The following is a 20702-nucleotide window of genomic DNA, read 5'->3' on the forward strand; positions in this document are numbered from 1 at the left end:
GAAAATGGCTTATTCGTTTTAAAAAGAGACAAGGGACAACATACCATTTATGCAAAATTTAGAAGCACTCAAAGGAAACTCTGGAAAGTTCCTGAGACATACCTAGGTAGGATCAGCATAAAACTTGAACAGTGTATCTAGATCATGGTTGCCATGGTTGCCTTGACACAATGAACATCTGTATCAAGATCATATTTTCTTGGTGGGACAGAGAGAAGCACAAGGCGGGACTCACATTTACAGTAATCCTTGTTTTCCAGGGACCATACAACCCAGTTTGTCCAGAGCTGTTCATCTTAAGTTTGTTATCCCACCGTAATTATAAATAGAACCTCCTTTTTCTCTCAAGAATATCCCACTTTGGATGATAATTTATGTGACTACCCATTAACAATATTTAATAACTATAGAAAACTGCTTCTCCATATTTTTTGTATGTTTGAAACATTTTATAACAAAAATATCTTTAAAGTTATCACCTACACAGAATATAGCTGCCAAATGCTCCTACTCTGCTATTCTAACCATGAATCCCTCTGGGTCCCCTTCCTCCTACGGCGCTTGTGAGGATGAAATGAAATAAGCTCTATGAAGTGCCCAACAGTGACCAACACTGAATAAAATACAGCCACCATAGGTGGCCTTCCCTTATGTTCACCAAACTCCTGATAAGTTATTCGGTGATGTTTTAATCTTAATATTTTATGTAGATTATACATTCATCTGATTCAAAATGCAAAAGGTACAAAAGCGTATACAGTTAAAAGTTTCCCAACCCACTACCATTTATCTCCCTGGAGGCAACTGTTTCCAGATTTTTGAATATCCTTAAAGAATATCATATGTATGGAAAAGAAAGATTATATATTTATATGCATCTGTGTATGCATTTTCCTATGAGAGGCTCACAAAGTCTCCTTGAAGAGATATCATTATTACAAATACCCCTCAATTTACAATGGGGTTATATTCCAATAAACTTATGAAAATATTGTAAGCTGAAAATGCATTTAATACACTTAACCTACTAAACATCATAGCTTAGCTCGGCCTACCTTAAACACTCACATTAACCTACAGTTAGGCAAAATCATCTAACAGAAAGCCCATTTTATAATAAAGTGGGCTTTGAATATCTCATGGAATATAATGAATACTGTACTGAAAGTGGAAAACAGAATGGTTGTATGAGTACTCAAAGTACAGCTTCTGCTGAATGTGTATTGCTTTCAAACTATCTTAAAGTTGAAAAATCGTAAGTCAAAATATTCTAAGTCAGGGATTGTTTGTACTTCTACTTTACATGATGAAATTGAGCCTTGAAAAGATTAAGTGACTCGCCCAAGGTCACACTGGCAGTTAAATAGTGAAACTTGGATCCAAATTGTTCAGTCACTACATGTATTGTCTTGAAATTTGAAAAAGTGGAAGAGGAATTAAACTACTAAATTGAAGGACTATTTTAGGCATAGAAGAAGCAGATGCCTTCATGTCCAAGTGATTGTGAAAAGCCCACTTGCCCCAAAATATGTCTCCTGGTCATATGAAATTCCACCATTTCAGATTTTTACCTGGGGATTTAGAGTAATCTGCTGTTTTCCTAGAGCTCCCCTAAAATAGAAATAGAAAATTTTGGAAGGCTAAATATATGCTAACATTGGAAAACTCATTTTCTCCCCTTCGTAAGGCAAGGTACTGAAGGAGGGGGCCCTACGGGCTGTGCAGGGACATCCTGGAGGCATGGGGAGAAGAAACTGAAAGGCAAGTTTGTATGGAACAAAGAATACCGATCTCAGGATTCTCCCTTGAACCTGCCCTAACTTTGTTCAAATAGACTTAGCCACTGACCTGCTGTCAAAAGACCACAGCCAATCTGACTTGTTTTCAATATAATGATGAATATTGATTTGGTCCCTTCATCCAACATTCTCAGCTGGATCTTTTTTGACCAAGGATATACATTACTAGGTGAGTACAGGCAGTTAATTCTTCCACACGGGACTTCGGAGTTTCTGAGTTAACCAGAATCACCCACCTTAACATCTGCCAGTTTATACCCCAAGTCCTGACCAGTGCCCCCTACCTGCTATGCCTCATGTTTTCAATAGAGCATAAAATCAGAAATGAAAGATGAAACATCATAGCCAATATCACAGAAATACAAAGGATCCTAAGAAACTGCTAGCTATAATTACACACTAACTAATTAGATCATCTAGAAGAAATGGATAAATTCCCAGACACATAAAACCTACCAAGATTGACTCATGAAGAAATTTAAAAATCTGAACAGACTAATAGCAAGCAAGGAGGTTGAATCCATAAGAAAATGTCTCCTATCAATGAAAAACCCAAAACCAGATGGCTTCCCAGATTAATTCTACCAAATATTTTAAGAAGAACTAATACCAGTCCTTCTCAAACTCTTCCAAAAAGCTGAAGTGGAGGGAATACTTCCAAACTCATCTTACAGGGCCAGCATTACCCTGATTCCAAAGCCAGACAAGAACACTACAAGAAAGGAAAATGACAGGCCAATATCCTTGATCTACATAGATGCAAAAATCCTCAACAAAATCCTAGCAAACCAAATTCAATAGCACATTGAAAGAATCATTCACCATGATCATGTCATGGTTCAACATAAGCAAATCAATACATATAATATACCATATTAGAAAAATAAAGGATAGAAACTATATGGCCATCACAATAGATATAGAAAAAGCTTTTGACAAAATTCGAAACCCTTTCATGGTGAAAAAAAGAAACACCCAACAGATCACGTATTGAGGGACTGTATCCCAACAAAATAAAGGCCATATATGACAAACCCATAGCTAACACCATGATCAATGGTGAAAAGTTGAAACTTTTCCTCTACCATCAGGAACAAGACAAGGATGCCCACAGACACCACTTCTCAGGGTAATTAGGCAAAAGAAAGAAATAAAAGGCATCCTAATAGGAAAGGAAGAAGTGAAACGGTCTCTACTGACGGCATGATCTTGTTATATATAGAAAACCCTACAAACTTCACTAAAAAAAGGTTAGAACTCAACACAAAGAAGGGAACAATAGACACTGGGGGACTCCAAAGGTGGGAGGGAAGGATGGTGGGAGCAAGGGTTGAAAAACTACCTATCGATTACTATGCTCACTGCTTGGGTGGTGGGATCATTAGAAGCCCAAACCTCAGCACCATGCAATATACCTGTTTAAGAAACCTGTACATCTACCCTCCTGACTCTAAAATGAAACATGCAATATTTAAAAAACAAAAACAAATAAATAAAATTTGAAAACTGTTAGAACTGAACTGATAGGTGATATCAGTAAAGTTGTAGGATACAAAATCAACATATAGAGCCTTGAACACAGCAACATCCAGCTGTCTGACACGAAAGTCTCAGGGGCAAGAAAACCTCTATATGAACTCAGAAACAATGAGCTAAGTTGTGTTTATGTCTGAAAGGATGTTAAGAACTTCATTCATGTTACATCAGAGCCAACAGAAAGAACCAACAGGAAACCTGTACCCAACAAACAGAAATGACAAGATGAAGGGAAAGCAGAGGTAAGGGCTTACCTTAGAAAGGGCAAGTGATTAGCTCAATATACAATACAATGTTTGCTCCTGAGCCAAAAATTTGTACAATAATTTGGATATTACTTGCACAACCAGAAAAATCAGCCACTCATTAGGAAAATGTGTTTCTGTAGAAGTCTTAGGACTCAGCTATCTATAATAACATGAAAAGACAATATTTTCATCCAAAATGAGTATTTTTGTTTGTCTTGGCTTGTTATTCTAACGTCAACAGCCTCTAAATAAACTGTTGAAGTACATGATATAACCACCTCTTTCTCCATCTTTCCCATTGCTCCCATAGGGTTTCAGTTGTGCAATTTCACCATTAGCAAAGCTTTTTGCTGAAATCTGGCTTTTCAAAGGGAGAGTATCCAGAAACAGAAGATGCTGATCTGGGAGGCTCTTCCTAATAGAACTGCTGCTTCAGTTTAACTTGAAAAAGCCCACACCCAGTTCCTAATGACAAACATCTGAACACCGGGTCTTCCCCTGAGCAAGACCATGCTATGCCTCCTGCTCGCTCTGTTCTATAAGCAACCCACAGATTGCTCCCTGTGAAGAGGAGCCTGCCAGGGGAGCAGCATTCCACCAGACCCTGATTTAGCAAGATATTTCCGTATCATTCCCCCAACCAGCTGGAAGTCCTCCACTGCTCTTGTGTAAAAATCTAACTCATCTCGCCGAATTTCCTGATTTAAAAGTCTAATTCATTTCACCAAAAGTGTGACAGAAGGAAACCAAGTACACCATCTCTCTCTTACCAAACCAAAGCTATTGCATGTGCATTCTGGGGGGAAAACATGGTCCAAATATGTTATGGAGGGGGTGCCAGCCCAGTGTCATCCTCTTACTATTGCCATAGGATCTTGGCTGATGGCATCAGAGGAAAAACAAGTTTATCGATTACTTTCAACCATTAAGCTCACTCCTCCATGAAAAAATAAGTCACAAGTCCAATGTCTCTTATTAAAATAAGCACTGCAAAATATAAAGGAGTCACAGTTTTAAAATGGGACACACGTTCTCTAAGCAGTGAACCATGTTAGAGGTGCACTGTTTACATTGTATAAAGTCCCCTGGAGCCAGGGTTAGGAAGCGCATCTGTTCTTTGGTGTTCTGGGATGAAGGAGAAAGGAAAATGTGCTGCCAGAAGTGAGTGGGAAGGAGCCCATGAGATAGAGGAAGTAAATCCATTTGCTGATTGCAATAATAATGGTAATACACGAAGCTATACATACATACATACATACATACATACATACATACATACATGCAAATTTTCACATTTTTTTAAAAAAAGAACTTAAGGCTTCCACTCATGTAATCAGCCCTTATGAACTCTCCTGATTAGCTGCAAGGAAAATCTTCCTTTCTCCTCTTTCTTGCACCATCCTGGGCTCCCTTTTGACTTGCTTTTTTTTTTTTTAACTTATAAACGATCAGCTCATATTCTGAAGTTTGTAGTCCCCTCCCGCCCCCTCTCTCTCTATACGGCTCATTTACATTGGCAGCTGTCGTGCTGCTGGGCATCCTCAAACCCACAAGTTTCCCTTTAATGTTTGAGCAGACAAACATGATCATGCACTAGGCATCACTGTGCCACTCAAAATGCTTTTTTGTTTTTTTTTATTGCATCTGAGAGAAATCTCAAGGTTGCAAACCTGGAGTCAGAATTGTCTCCATGTGTCTCAGTGGGAAGAGTATCGTGTGAAGGAACAAGTTGATTCTACTAATCAAAAGGAATTTTTTTTGATATCAGGTCATCCTCCGAATGAATTTATATTACCGAGTGGAGGGTCACATGAAGAAAATGGTCAAACAGCACCACCTAGAGCAAGAGCTGAGAAGTGCAGCGGAGCCGGGCTGTGTCAGGAAAGAAAAGCAAGCTGGGGCCTGGCTCAGCGCTCTCCCCTCTGCTCCTGTCTGCATGGAAAGATTAGGATGACAGTGGCAGGAAGCCTGTGCACCTAGTATGCATCACTTGAAGGGAACACACAGATTCCAGTAAACAGTTGGAAGGAAATGTTAATACCAGGCTCTGCTAAACAATATCAAATGAGTCCTAGATGAGGCAAGCGACTTTCATCAAAGTTTCCTGATACCTGAAAAGACACCCCAGGGGATCCTGCGCTACATGTGGTGTATGTAAATTAAGCGGGTTTTTTTCCCCTTTGTAATCAAGGCTCATACACAAACAAAATCACACTTTAGAAGTGGCCTATTTCAACTTGTAACTAGCTTGCTTTCAGGGGCTCCAGGTCAAAATGAAATAGAGCACAAAGACGCTTTCTCCTTAGGGATCATACACAAATTCACTCTGTCCGTTTCTTTCCCACATGGAGCAACAAAGCCGTCAGACATCTCCATCCACACATCGGGTCCTTCCTGATTAAAGTGAGATAAATCACAGCCCTCTCTCTCCAGATGGCAGGCGACAAGAGGGGGATGCTTGCCTCAAGAAGTCCACCCCATCCCTCTGCATTCATGCAAGCCCGAGCAGAGAGATGCAAGAAATTACGGATGCATTTTAATTCCCCAGACCCTGCAATTAAAAATGGAAATTTTTTGGCCACGCCTGTTGGCTCACGCCTGTAATCCCAGCACTTTCAGAGGCCGAGGTCGGCAGATCACCTGGGGTCAGGAGTTCGAGACCAGCCTGGCCAACATGGTGAAACCCTGTCTCTACTAAAAATACAAAAATTCGCTAGGAATGGTGGTGGGCGCCTGTAGTCCCAGTTACTTGGGAGGATGAGGCAGGAGAATCACTTGAACCCGGGAGGCAAAGTTTGCAGTGAGCCAAGATCGCACCACTGCACTCCACTCTGGTTGACAAAGCAAGACTTCATCTCAAAAAATGTTTTTAAAAAATGGAAGTGTTGTTCTTTCATTTGTAAATGTGTTTTGGTAAAAGAGGGGCAGTTTAAGCAACCCTTTCTATTGTCTACATTGTTAAAATTCATCCGACATGGACTCTTGACTCCGTTTTGCCTGGGCAGACCCAATTCAAGCATTTACAACAGCTATAACCTCCTCAAATCAAAAAGAGGAATCAGCATTATTGCTAAGTTCAAATAAGGTCTTGTTTTATTTCATTTTTATTTTTGAATGCAGCCATTCCTCCAGGTGCTGTCATCAGGTAAGATTGTCAGTCCTGATTAGGTAAAGGTATTATTACAAAATGCAATTCTTAAAAATTCAGTGTCTAACTACACTTTTAATAAGCCTTTCCCCCTCCCCTATGTATTCTCCCTTAGACACCCCTTCTGAAATTTAAAATCACAGAAACTAAAATATGATGCCTAAAGAGAGCCTAGCGACTGCCCAGTCCTCTAATTTGATGAGTGGGAGTACTGAAGCCCAGAGGAGGTCAAGTAATTTGTTCCCAATGTCTTAGATAAGAAGAAAATGACCAGCTGGGAAATCCCACTCATGTCAAGGCAGAGGCACAGGGCCACAGACTGTGGTTGAATTGTGCCACACTCCTACATCCTTCTTTAGGAATCACAGAACATTCCTGTGTTGAGTCGGAGTCACTGACTTCCTTTTCAGGCTGATTGAGTTCTGTCCTTACAGGCTGCGACAAGAAGTTTTGGTATTATGCTACACCAAGACCATTTATCTAGTTCAAGAAATGCACAGTCCTTAGAGCCCAGCAACTTTCCCCATGTCCAGTAAATGTAGCTTCTCCATTAGAAGCTGTCAGAATGGAGCCTTCTGGCTCATCTTGATTTTGATTTGTGCAAGAATGAATGGTTGTGCTAAGACAGCTTTCCTAGCTGATAGTGAGCAAAACTTTTTTCTCATAATCTATAAAAAATATTAAATTAGAAGCATAGAGTTTATTTCATGACTTTTATCTTCCTGCAATTTTCTTGTGGGCATAAATGATTTGTTTTTATCCTGCCTGCCCCCCAATCCCTTTTCCAAGAGACTAAAAGAGTATCTAGTGCAAAGTGGAGACTCAAATATTTTTTAATAAACAGTGATCCCAGCCACCCAGTGCATGTTGCCAAATGCCAACCCCATAAATGATCAAACACATCATCTCATTCAGCCAATCAAAATCAAGTGCTACCTATTTTTTTAAGTTTTCATAGCCCTTGGGCATCTGCTTTCTCAGCATTTCCCAAACTTGAGTCATTCTCATCCTGCCTTCCTAATTTTGATCTGTCAATTACCTCTACTATTATTTATTTCATATATTTTTAAATAGACCCACTTTTGAAACTTAAATACACGCCTTTTAAAAGGAAGCTTTCTTACTACTATACATCAAAAGCCATTATTACTTGTTCTAAGTACTCATAAAAAGATGGTCACAACTGTTAAAATTTACTAATGTGCATCCACATACTCTCTAAATTCATGGAGCATCTGCACACACTTTAAGAAACAATTCTGCATTACTCACTCAATTTTCTTGACATCCTTCTGAGGCAGGACAAACCTTGGGCCCAAAGAATTGAGGTAGGAGTCCAAGCAAGTTGCCAGCCACATAAAGGCAAACCTTGGCTCGGAAGTCAGGACTACCAGCCCCTAGGTTATGGTTCATGCTGTTTCCTCTGCTCTCCAGAACCTCCTATCTCCAAGTGTAGTTAGCAGCCCAGATGCAGCAGCATCCTCTAGAGACTTGTTAAAAATGCAGAAGCTCAGGCTCCACCCCAGGCCTATGCAGACTGAATCTGCATTTTAACAAGGTCCAGGTAATTCACGTGCACATTAAGTTTGAAAAGGCCTGGTCTAGATCAGCGGTTCTCTAACTTAGCAGCACATTAGAACCATCTGTAGAGACTTTAAAAATACCAGTGCCTGGGCTTCACCTCCCAGAGAATCTGACTTAAGTGTCTGGGGTTTGCCCTGAGTCTAGGTATTTTTAAAAACTCCTCAGCTTATACAAAGCTGGCAGGGCCGGGCACAGTGGCTCATGCCTATAATCCCAGCAGTTCGTGAGGCCAAATTGGGCAGATTGCTTGAGTCCAGGAGTTTGAGATTAGCCTGGGCTAAAACCCCATCCCAACAAAAAAAAAATACAAAAAGTAGTTGGGCATGGTGGTGGCACATACCTGTAGTCCCGGCTACTCAGGAGGCTGAGTCCTCGCTTCAACCCAGGAGGTCACGGTCTGGTCAACAGAGCAAGACCCTGTATCAAAACAAACAAACAAGCAAACAAAAAATGCTAGCAGCTTACCAGCTAGGGAGGCCTGTAGAGCCAAGTTTTCCAAATGGGGCTACATTAGTTGTTCCAGAACTTTAGCTGCATCAAAACCACCTGGATGGCTTGTTCAGCTACAGAGGGTCTGGCCATGCCCCTAGAGTTTCCAGCTGAGGGTCTGGAATGAGGCCCGATGATTTGCATTTCTAACAATCTCCAGGTGATGCTGATGCTGTGGGTCCAGGGACCACATTTTGAGAATCTATGCTAAATGAATCGGAGAAGACCAAAGCTCAAACTTATTCCAAGAACTTTTCAAGGCCCACCTGCAAGTTGTAGTGGAAGTAAGCATCTAAGGGTGCAAAAAAGTTTCACTGTAGACTAAGGCCTTTTACCTGAGCTCTCAAATGTTCACATTTCTCTTATCAACCTAAATAACAAACAGAGAGAGGCTCTCCACAAGAAAAAGATATTCGTTTGGAAACAGAGCCTTGCAATAGAAACAGGCAAGCCAGAGTAAACTATATGCATATTCACGGAGGTAAAGGAAGACAAAAGAAAAAATGAGGAAGATTATATGATCATTTGGAAATGATTATCCTTGGCTACAAAGTTCAATAACAAAGGTGATGCCAGGCCCAGGTTGGACAGGCAGTTGTTGGGCAAATATCCTTCAGAAGCATTGTTGTGTGCAAAGTTGCAATGGGCTTTGTGCAAGATTGTGTTTTTTGCAGTCTTCTGTGATAAGTTTTTGTTATCAGGCATACAAGCCCAAGAATCCTTTATTGCATGGCCTTCCCTGGCTCTATTTGTCAGGGTTTTGGTTAGGGGAGGGGTATTTTTAACACTCTCAATGTAAAAAATGCCATAAGGTACGTACCCCAATTGCTTGTTTCATCTTCATAAAATAACTTTTCCATCCGAACAAAGTCTACACATAAATTGTAAAAATACCCTGGCATGCAGTCCCTGGAAAAGTCTGGAGTCATTCTCGGGGTTCCCACCCAGGTGGGCAAGCGTAGCCACCACAGATAAACACAAAGTAGGGGTCGCCGCTGGGGTTCAGCGGCAGGCAGTGGCCCTGGTTCTGATATTTGGCTGAAAACACAGCTCCTCTTTGTCACCCTCAGGACATTTCAGCTATTTCCTAGATAATAATCTCACTTCACCCTGTACAAAACAGGCACATGATCATGTCACTCTGACCTGGTTTGAGTCCAAGGAGAATATTGTTTTTAAAATAATTTAGGTTAGTAGTTAAAATATGAACTTTGGGCCAGGAGTGGTGGCCCATGCCTATAATCCCAGCACTTCGTGAGGCCAAAGTGGGCAGATTGCTTGAGTCCAGGAGTTTGAGACTAGGCTGGGCTAAAACCCCATCCCTACAAAAAAAAAAATACAAAAAGTAGTTGGGCATGGTGGTGGCACATACCTGTAGTCCCGGCTACTCAGGAGGCTGAGTCCTCGCTTGAACCCAGGAGGTCACGGTCTGGTCAACAGAGCAAGACCCTGTATCAAAACAAAGAAACAAACAAACAAAAAATGCTAGCAGCTTACCAGCTAGGGAGGCCTGTAGAGGCAAGTTTTCCAAATGGGGCTACATTAGTTGTTCCAGAACTTTAGCTGCATCAAAACCACCTGGATGGCTTGTTCAGCTACAGAGGGTCTGGCCATGCCCCTAGAGTTTCCAGCTGAGGGTCTGGAATGAGGCCCGATGATTTGCATTTCTAACAATCTCCAGGTGATGCTGATGCTGTGGGTCCAGGGACCACATTTTGAGAATCTATGCTAAATGAATCGGAGAAGACCAAAGCTCAAACTTATTCCAAGAACTTTTCAAGGCCCACCTGCAAGTTGTAGTGGAAGTAAGCATCTAAGGGTGCAAAAAAGTTTCACTGTAGACTAAGGCCTTTTACCTGAGCTCTCAAATGTTCACATTTCTCTTATCAACCTAAATAACAAACAGAGAGAGGCTCTCCACAAGAAAAAGATATTCGTTTGGAAACAGAGCCTTGCAATAGAAACAGGCAAGCCAGAGTAAACTATATGCATATTCACGGAGGTAAAGGAAGACAAAAGAAAAAAATGAGGAAGATTATATGATCATTTGGAAATGATTATCCTTGGCTACAAAGATCAATAACAAAGGTGATGCCAGGCCCAGGTTGGATAGGCAGTTGTTGGGCAAATATCCTTCAGAAGCATTGTTGTGTGCAAAGTTGCAATGGGCTTTGTGCAAGATTGTGTTTTTTGCAGTCTTCTGTGATAAGTTTTTGTTATCAGGCATACAAGCCCAAGAATCCTTTATTGCATGGCCTTCCCTGGCTCTATTTGTCAGGGTTTTGGTTAGGGGAGGGGTATTTTTAACACTCTCAATGTAAAAAATGCCATGAGGTAGGTACCCCAATTGCTTGTTTCCTCTTCATAAAATAACTTTTCCACCCGAACAAAGTCTACACATAAATTGTAAAAATACCCTGGCATGCAGTCCCTGGAAAAGTCTGGAGTCATTCTCGGGGTTCCCACCCAGGTGGGCAAGCGTAGCCACCACAGATAAACACAAAGTAGGGGTCCCCGCTGGGGTTCAGCGGCAGGCAGTGGCCCTGGTTCTGATATTTGGCTGAAAACACAGCTCCTCTTTGTCACCCTCAGGACATTTCAGCTATTTCCTAGATAATAATCTCACTTCACCCTGCACAAAACAGGCACATGATCATGTCACTCTGACCTGGTTTGAGTCCAAGGAGAATTTTGTTTTTAAAATAATTTAGGTTAGTAGTTAAAATATGAACTTTGGGCCAGGAGTGGTGGCCCATGCCTATAATCCCAGCACTTCGTGAGGCCAAAGTGGGCAGATTGCTTGAGTCCAGGAGTTTGAGACTAGCCTGGGCTAAAACCCCATCCCTACCAAAAAAAAATACAAAAAGTAGTTGGGCATGCTGGTGGCACATACCTGTAGTCCCGGCTACTCAGGAGGCTGAGTCCTCGCTTGAACCCAGGAGGTCACGGTCTGGTCAACAGAGCAAGACCCCGTATCAAAACAAAGAAACAAACAAACAAAAAATGCTAGCAGCTTACCAGCTAGGGAGGCCTGTAGAGGAAAGTTTTCCAAATGGGGCTACATTAGTTGTTCCAAAACTTTAGCTGCATCAAAACCACCTGGATGGCTTGTTCAGCTACAGAGGGTCTGGCCATGCCCCTAGAGTTTCCAGCTGAGGGTCTGGAATGAGGCCCGATGATTTGCATTTCTAACAATCTCCAGGTGATGCTGATGCTGTGGGTCCAGGGACCACATTTTGAGAATCTATGCTAAATGAATCGGAGAAGACCAAAGCTCAAACTTATTCCAAGAAGTTTTCAAGGCTCACCTGCAAGTTGTAGTGGAAGTAAGCATCTAAGGGTGCAAAAAAGTTTCACTGTAGACTAAGGCCTTTTACCTGAGCTCTCAAATGTTCACATTTCTCTTATCAACCTAAATAACAAACAGAGAGAGGCTCTCCACAAGAAAAAGATATTCGTTTGGAAACAGAGCCTTGCAATAGAAACAGGCAAGCCAGAGTAAACTATATGCATATTCACGGAGGTAAAGGAAGACAAAAGAAAAAATGAGGAAGATTATATGATCATTTGGAAATGACTATCCTTGGCTACAAAGATCAATAACAAAGGTGATGCCAGGCACAGGTTGGACAGGCAGTTGTTGGGCAAAAATCCTTCAAAAGCATTGTTGTGTGCAAAGTTGCAATGGGCTTTGTGCAAGATTGTGTTTTTTGCAGTCTTCTGTGATAAGTTTTTGTTATCAGGCATACAAGCCCAAGAATCCTTTATTGCATGGCCTTTCCTGGCTCTATAAGTCAGGGTTTTGGTTAGGGTAGGGGTATTTTTAACATTCTCAATGTAAAAAATGACATAAGGTAGGTACACCAATGACTTGTTTGGTCTTCATAAAATAACTTTTCATAAAATCTCTGTAAACGTGGAAATATCTACACCGTAATCTCTGTAAATGTGTAAACATTTACAACGCTATCTGTATAAACATGGAACTATTTACACCGCCGTCTCTATAAACATGGAAATATCTACACCGCTATCTCTATAAACATGGAAATATCTACACCGCTATCTCTATAAACATGGAAATATCTACACCGCTATCTGTATAAACATGGAAATATCTACACTGCTGTCTCTATAAACATGGAAATATCTACAACTCTATCTGTATAAACATGGAAATATCTACACCACTGTCTCTATAAACATGGAAATATCTACAATGCTATCTCTAAAAACACGCAAATATCTACATCACTGTCTCTATAAACATGGAAATATCTACACCGCTATCTCTATGAACATGGAAATATCTACACCGCTGTCTCTAGAAACATGGAAATATCTACAACGCTATCTCTATAAACGTGGAAATATATACACCGCTATCTCTAAAAACATGGAAATATCTACACCGCTATCTCTATAAACGTGGGAACATCTACACCGCTAACCCTATAAACCTGGAAATATCTACACCGCTATAAGTATAAATGTGGAAATATCTACACCGATATCTGCATAAACGTGGAAATATCAACACCGCTATCTCTATAAACATGGAAATACTTACACCGCTATCTGTATAAACATGGAAATATTTACAAAGCTATCTCTATAAACATGGAAATATCTACACCGCTATCTCAATAAACATGGAAATAACTACACCACTATCTGTAAAACATGGAAACATCTACACCGCTGTCTGTATAAACATGGAAATATATACACGGCTATCTGTTTAAACATGGAAATATCTACACCACTGACTGTATAAACATGGAAATATCTACACCGCTATCTGTATAAACATGGAAATATCTACACCGCTGTCTCTATAAACATGGAAATATCTACACCGCTATCTCTAGAAACATGGAAATATCTACACCGCTGTCTCTATAAACCTGGAAATATCTACACCGTTATCTGTATTAACGTGGAAATACCTACACCGCTGTCTGTATAGACGTGGAAATATCTACATCGCGATCTCTACAAACCTGGAAATATCTACACCGCTATCTGTATAAACATGGAAATATCTACACCGGTATGTGTATAAACGTGGAAATATCTACACCGCTATCTCTATAAACGGGGAAATATCTACACCGCTATCTGTATAAACATGGGAATATCTACACCGCTATCCCTATAAACGTGTAAACATTTACACGGCTATGTGTATTAACATGGAAATATTTACACCACTATCTATAAAAACATGAAAATACCTACACCGCTATGTCTATAAACATGAAAATATTTACACCACTATCTGTATAATCATGGAAATATTTACACCACTATCTGTAAAAACTTGGAAATATTTACACCGCTATGTCTATAAAAATGGAAATATCTACACCGCTATCTCCATAAACATGAAAATACCTACTCTGTTGTTTGTACGAACATGAAAATATCTACACTGCTATCTCTATAAACATAGAAATATCTACATTGCTGTCTGTATAAACATGGAAATATCTACACAGCTATCTGTATAAACATGGAAATATCTACACCGCTATCTGTATAAACATGGAAATATCTACACGGAAAGCTGTATAAACATGGAAATATCTAGACAGTCATCTCTATAAAGATGGAAATATCTCTACCGCTATCTGTATAAACATGGAAATACCCACACCGCTATCTGTATAAACATGGATATACCCATACCGCTATCTGTATAAAGATGGAAATATCTGCACCGATATCTTTATAAACATGGAAATATCGGCAACTCTATCTGTGTAAACTTAGAAATATCTACACGGCTATTTGTGTAAACATGGAAATATCTGCACTGCCATCTGTATAAAGATGGAAATATCTACACCGCGAGCTTTATAAACATGGAAATATCTACACCGCTATCTGTATAAACATGGAAATACCAACACCGTTATCTGTATAAACATGGAAATATCTACACCGCTATCTCTATAAACATGAAAATATTTACACCACCATCTCTAAAAGCATGGAAATATTTACACCCCTGTCTCTATAAACATAGAAATATCTACACCGCCATCCCTATAAAGATGGAAATATCTACACCGCCATCTGCATAAACATGATAATATTTACACAGACATCTGTATGAACATGGAAATATCTACACTGCCATCTGTATAAACTTGGAAATATCTACACTGACATCTGTAGAAAGATGGAAATGTCTACAAAGCGATCAGTACACACATGGGAATTTCTACACTGCTACCTGTATAAACACGGAAATATCTACACCACTATCGGTATCAACATGGAAATAACTACACCGCAATCTCTATAAACATGGAAATATATTCAATGCTATCTCTGTAAACATGGAAATATCTACACAGTTTTCTGTGTAAACTTGGAAATACCTACACCGCTATCTGTGTAAATTTAGCAATACCTACAGCGCAATCTGTGCAAAGATGGAAATATCAACACCGCTATCTCTGTAAACATGGAAATATCAACACCGCTATCTGTATAAACATGGAAATATCTACACTGCCATCTGTATAAACATGGAAATATCTACAGCGCCATCTGTATAAACATGGAAGTATCTACACTGCCATCTGTACACACATAGAAATATCTACACAGCCATCTGTATAAACATGGAAATATCTACACCACTATCTCTATAAACATGGAATTATCTACACCGCTATCTGTATAAACATGGAAATATCTACATCGCTATCTGTATAAACAGGGAAATATCTCCACTGCTATCTGTATAAACATGGAAATATCTACACCGCTTTCTGTATAAACATGGAAATATCTACACCGCTATCTGTATAAACATGGAAATATATACAATGCTGTCTGTGTAAACATGGAAATATCTACACAGCAATCTGTGCAAAGACAGAAATATCTACAGTGCTATCTCTGTAAACAAGGAAATATCTACACCGCTACCTGTATAAACATGGAAAAACCTATACCGCAGTCTCTATAAACATGGAAATAACTCCACCGCTATCTTTATAAACATGAAAATATCTACACCGCTATCTGTATAATCATGGACATATCTACACCGCAATCTGGATAAACATGGAAATATCCACCACGACATGGGTGTAAACATGGAAATATCTACACACATATCTGTGTAAACTTGGAAATATCTACACAGCTATCTGCGTAAACATGGAAATATCTACAAGGCAATCTGTGCAAAGATGGAAATAACTACAATGCTTTCTCTGTAAACTTGGAAATATCTAAACCGCTACGTGTATAAACATGGAAATATCTACACCGCTGTCTGTATAAACAAAGAAATATCTACACCGCCATCTGTAGAAACATGGAAATATCAACACCGCAATCTGTATAAACATGGAAATACCTACACCGCTATCTGTATAAATATGGAAATATCTACACCGCAATCTCTATAAACATGGAAATACCTACACCGCTTTCTCTATAAACATGAAAATATCTACACTGCTATCTCTATATACATGGAAATATCTACCCCTCCATCTCTATAAACATGAAAATATCTACACCGCTATCTTCAGAAACATGGATGTATCTACACCGCCATCTGTATAAACATGGAAATATCTACACCACTATCCGTATAAACATGGAAATATCTTCACTGCCATCTGTATAAACATGGAAATATCTACACCGGCATCTGTATAAAGACGGAAATATCTACACCGCAATCTGTATAAATATGGAAATAACTACACCGCTATCTCTATAGACATGGAAATATCTACACCGCTATCTGCATAAACATGGAAATATCTACACTGCAATCTGTATAAAGATGGAAATATCAACACCGCGAGCTGTATAAACAACGAAATATCTACACCGCTATCTGTATAAACATGGAAATACCAACACTGCTATCTGTTTAAACATGGAAATATCTACACCGCTATCTCTATTAACATGGAAATACTTACACCACCATCTCTATGAACATGGAAATATTTACACCGCTAACTCTATAAACTTTGAAATAACTATACCGACATCTCTATGAACATGGAAATATCTACAGCGCTATCTGCATAAACATGGAAATATCTACACAGACATCTGCATAAACATGGAAATATCTACACCGCAATCTCTATAAACATGAAAATATCTACACCGCCATCTTCAGAAACATGGATGTATCTACACCGCCATCTGTATAAACATGGAAATATCTACACCACTATCTCTATGAACATGGAAATATCTTCACTGCCATCTGTATAAACATGGAAATATCTACACCGCCATCAGTATAAAGTTGGAAATATCTACACCGCAATCTGTATAAACATGGAAATACCTACACCGCTATCTCTATAGACATGGAAATATCTACACCGCTATCCCTATAAACATGAAAATATTTACACCACCATCTCTATAAACATGGAAATATTTACACCGCTATCTCTATAAACTTAGAAATAAGTATACCGCCATCTCTATGAACATAAAAATATCTACAGCGCTATCTGCATAAACATGGAAATATCTACACAGACATGTGCATAAACATGGAAGAATCTACACCGCCATCTCTATAAACATGTAAATATCTACACCGCCATCTTCAGAAACGTGGATGTATCTACACCGCCATCTGTATAAACATGGAAATATCTACACCACTATCTCTATGAACATGGAAATAACTTCACTGCCATCTGTATAAACATAGAAATATCTACACCGCCATCAGTATAAAGTAGGAAATATCTACACCGCAATCTGTATAAATATGGAAATACCTACAACGCTATCTCTATAGACATGGAAATATCTTCACAGCTATCTGTATAACCATGGAAATATCTACACTGCCATCGGTATAAAGATGGAAATATCTACACCGCAAGCTGTATAATCATGGAAATATCTACACCGCTATCTGTATAAACATGGAATTACCAACACCGTTATCTGTATAAAGATGGAAATATCTACACCGCTATCTCTATAAACATGAAAATACTTACACCACCATCTCTATAAACATGGAGATATTTACACTGCTATCTCTATAAACATAGAAATAATTACACCGCCATCTCTATAAAAATGCAAATATCTACACCGCCATTTGCATAAACATGGAAATATCTACACAGACATCGGTATAAACATGGAAATATCTACACTGCCATCTGTACAAACTTGGAAATATCTACACTGACACCTGTAGAAAGATGGAAATGTCTACAAAGCTATCTGTATCAACATGGGCATTTCTACACCGCTACCGGTATAAACATGGAAATATCAACACCGCTATCTGTATCAACATGGAAATAACTACACCGCAATCTGTATAAACATGGAAATATCTACAATGCTATCTCTGTAAACATGGAAATATCTACACAGCTATCTGTGTAAACTTGGAAATATCTACACCGCTATCTGTGTAAATTTGGCAATACCTGCACCGCAATCTGTGCAAAGATGGAAATATCTACACCGCTATCTCTGTAAACATGGAAATATCTACACCGATATCTGTATAAACATGGAAATATCTACACGGCCATCTGTATAAACATGGAAATAACTAAACCGCTTTCTCTATAAATATGAAAATATCAACACTGCTATCTCTTTATACATGGAAATATCTACACCTCCATCTCAATAAACATGAAAATATCTACACCGCCATCTTCAGAAACATGGATGTATCTACACCGCCATCTGTATAAACATGGAAATATCTACACCACTATCTGTATAAACATGGAAATACCCTCACTGTCATCTTTATAAACATGGAAATATCTACACCGCCATCTGTATAAAGATGGAAATATCTACACCGCAATCTGCATAAATATGGAAATAACTACACCGCTATCTCTATAGACATGGAAATATCTACACCGCTAGCTGTATAAACATGGAAATATCTACACTGCCATCTGTATAAAGATGGAAATATCTACACTGCGAGCTGTATAAACATGGAAATATCTACACCGCCAACTGTATAAACATGGAAATACCAACACCGCTATCTGTATAAACATGGAAATATCTACACCGCCATCTCTATAAACATGAAAATATCTACACCGCCATCTTCAGAAACATGGATATATCTACACCGCCATCTGAATAAACATGGAAATATCTACACCACTATCTGTATAAACATGGAAATACCTACACCGCCATCTCTATAAACATGAAAATATCTACACCGCCATCTTCAGAAACATGGATATATCTACACCGCCATCTGAATAAACATGGAAATATCTACACCACTATCTGTATAAACATGGAAATACCTTCACCGCCATCTGTATAAACATGGAAATATCTACACCGCCATCTGTATAAAGATGGAAATATCTACACCTCAATCTGTATAAATATGGAAATACCTACACCGCTATCTCTTTAGACATGGAAATATCTACACCGCTATCTGTATAAACATGGAAATATCTAGACTGCCATCTGTATAAAGATGGAAATATCTACACCGCAAGCTGTATAAACATGGAAATATCTACACCGATATCTGTATAAACATGGAAATAACACCGTTATCTGTATAAACATGGAAATATCTACACCGCTATCTCTATAAACATGAAAAACTAACACCACCATTTCTATAAACATGGAGATATTTACACCGCTCTCTCTATAAACATAGAAATAACTGCACGGCCATGTCTATAAACATAGAAATATCTACACCGCCATCTGAAAAAACATGGAAATATCTACACAGACATCTGTATAAACATGGAAATATCTACACTGCCATCTGTATAAACTTGGAAATATCTACACTGACATCTGTAGAAAAATGGAAATGTCTACAAAGCGATCTGTATAAACATGGAAATTTCTACACCGCTACCGGTATAAACATGGAAATATCTACACCGCTATCTGTATCAACATGGAAATAACTACACCGCAATCTGTATAAACACGGAAATATCTACAATGTTATCTATGTAAACATAGAAATATCTACACAGCTATCTGTGTAAACTTGGAAATATCTACACCGGTATCTGTGTAAATTTGGCAATACCTACACAGCAATCTGTGCAAAGATGGAAATACCTACACCGCTATCTCTGTAAACATGGAAATATCTACACCGATATCTGTATAAACATGAAAATATCTACACTGCCATCTGTAAAAACATGGAAATACCTACACCACCATCTGTACCCACATGGAAACATCTACACAGCCAACTGTATAAATATGGAAATATCTACACTGCTATCTCTATAAACATGGAAATAACTACACCGCTATCTGTACAAACATGGAAATATCTACATCGCTATCTGTATAAACAGGGGTATATCTCCACCGTTATCTGTATAAACATGGAAATATCTACACCGCTATCTGTATAAGCATGGAAATATCTACACAGCTATCTGTGTAAACTTGGAAATATCTACACAGCTATCTGTGTAAAAATGGAAAAATCTACACAGCAATCTGTGCAAAGATGGAAATATCTACACTACTATCTCTGTAAACATGGAAATATCTACACCGCTATCTGTATAAACACGGATATATCTATACCGCAGTCTCTATATACATGGAAATATCTCCACCGCTATCTGTATAAACATGAAAATATCTACACCGCTTTCTGTATAAACATGGACATATCTACAACGCTATGTGTGTAAACTTGGGAATATCTACACAGCTATCTGCGTAAACATGGAAATAACTACACGGCAATCTGTGCAAAGATGGAAATATCTACACCGCAGTCTCTATAAACATGGAAATATCTACACCGCTATCTGTATAAACATGGAAATAACTACACCGCTATCTGTATAAACATGGAAATTTTTACACCGC

The sequence above is a fragment of the Pan troglodytes genome, chromosome 13 (assembly GCF_028858775.2).
Source record: "Pan troglodytes isolate AG18354 chromosome 13, NHGRI_mPanTro3-v2.0_pri, whole genome shotgun sequence".
Lineage (NCBI taxonomy): Eukaryota > Metazoa > Chordata > Mammalia > Primates > Hominidae > Pan > Pan troglodytes.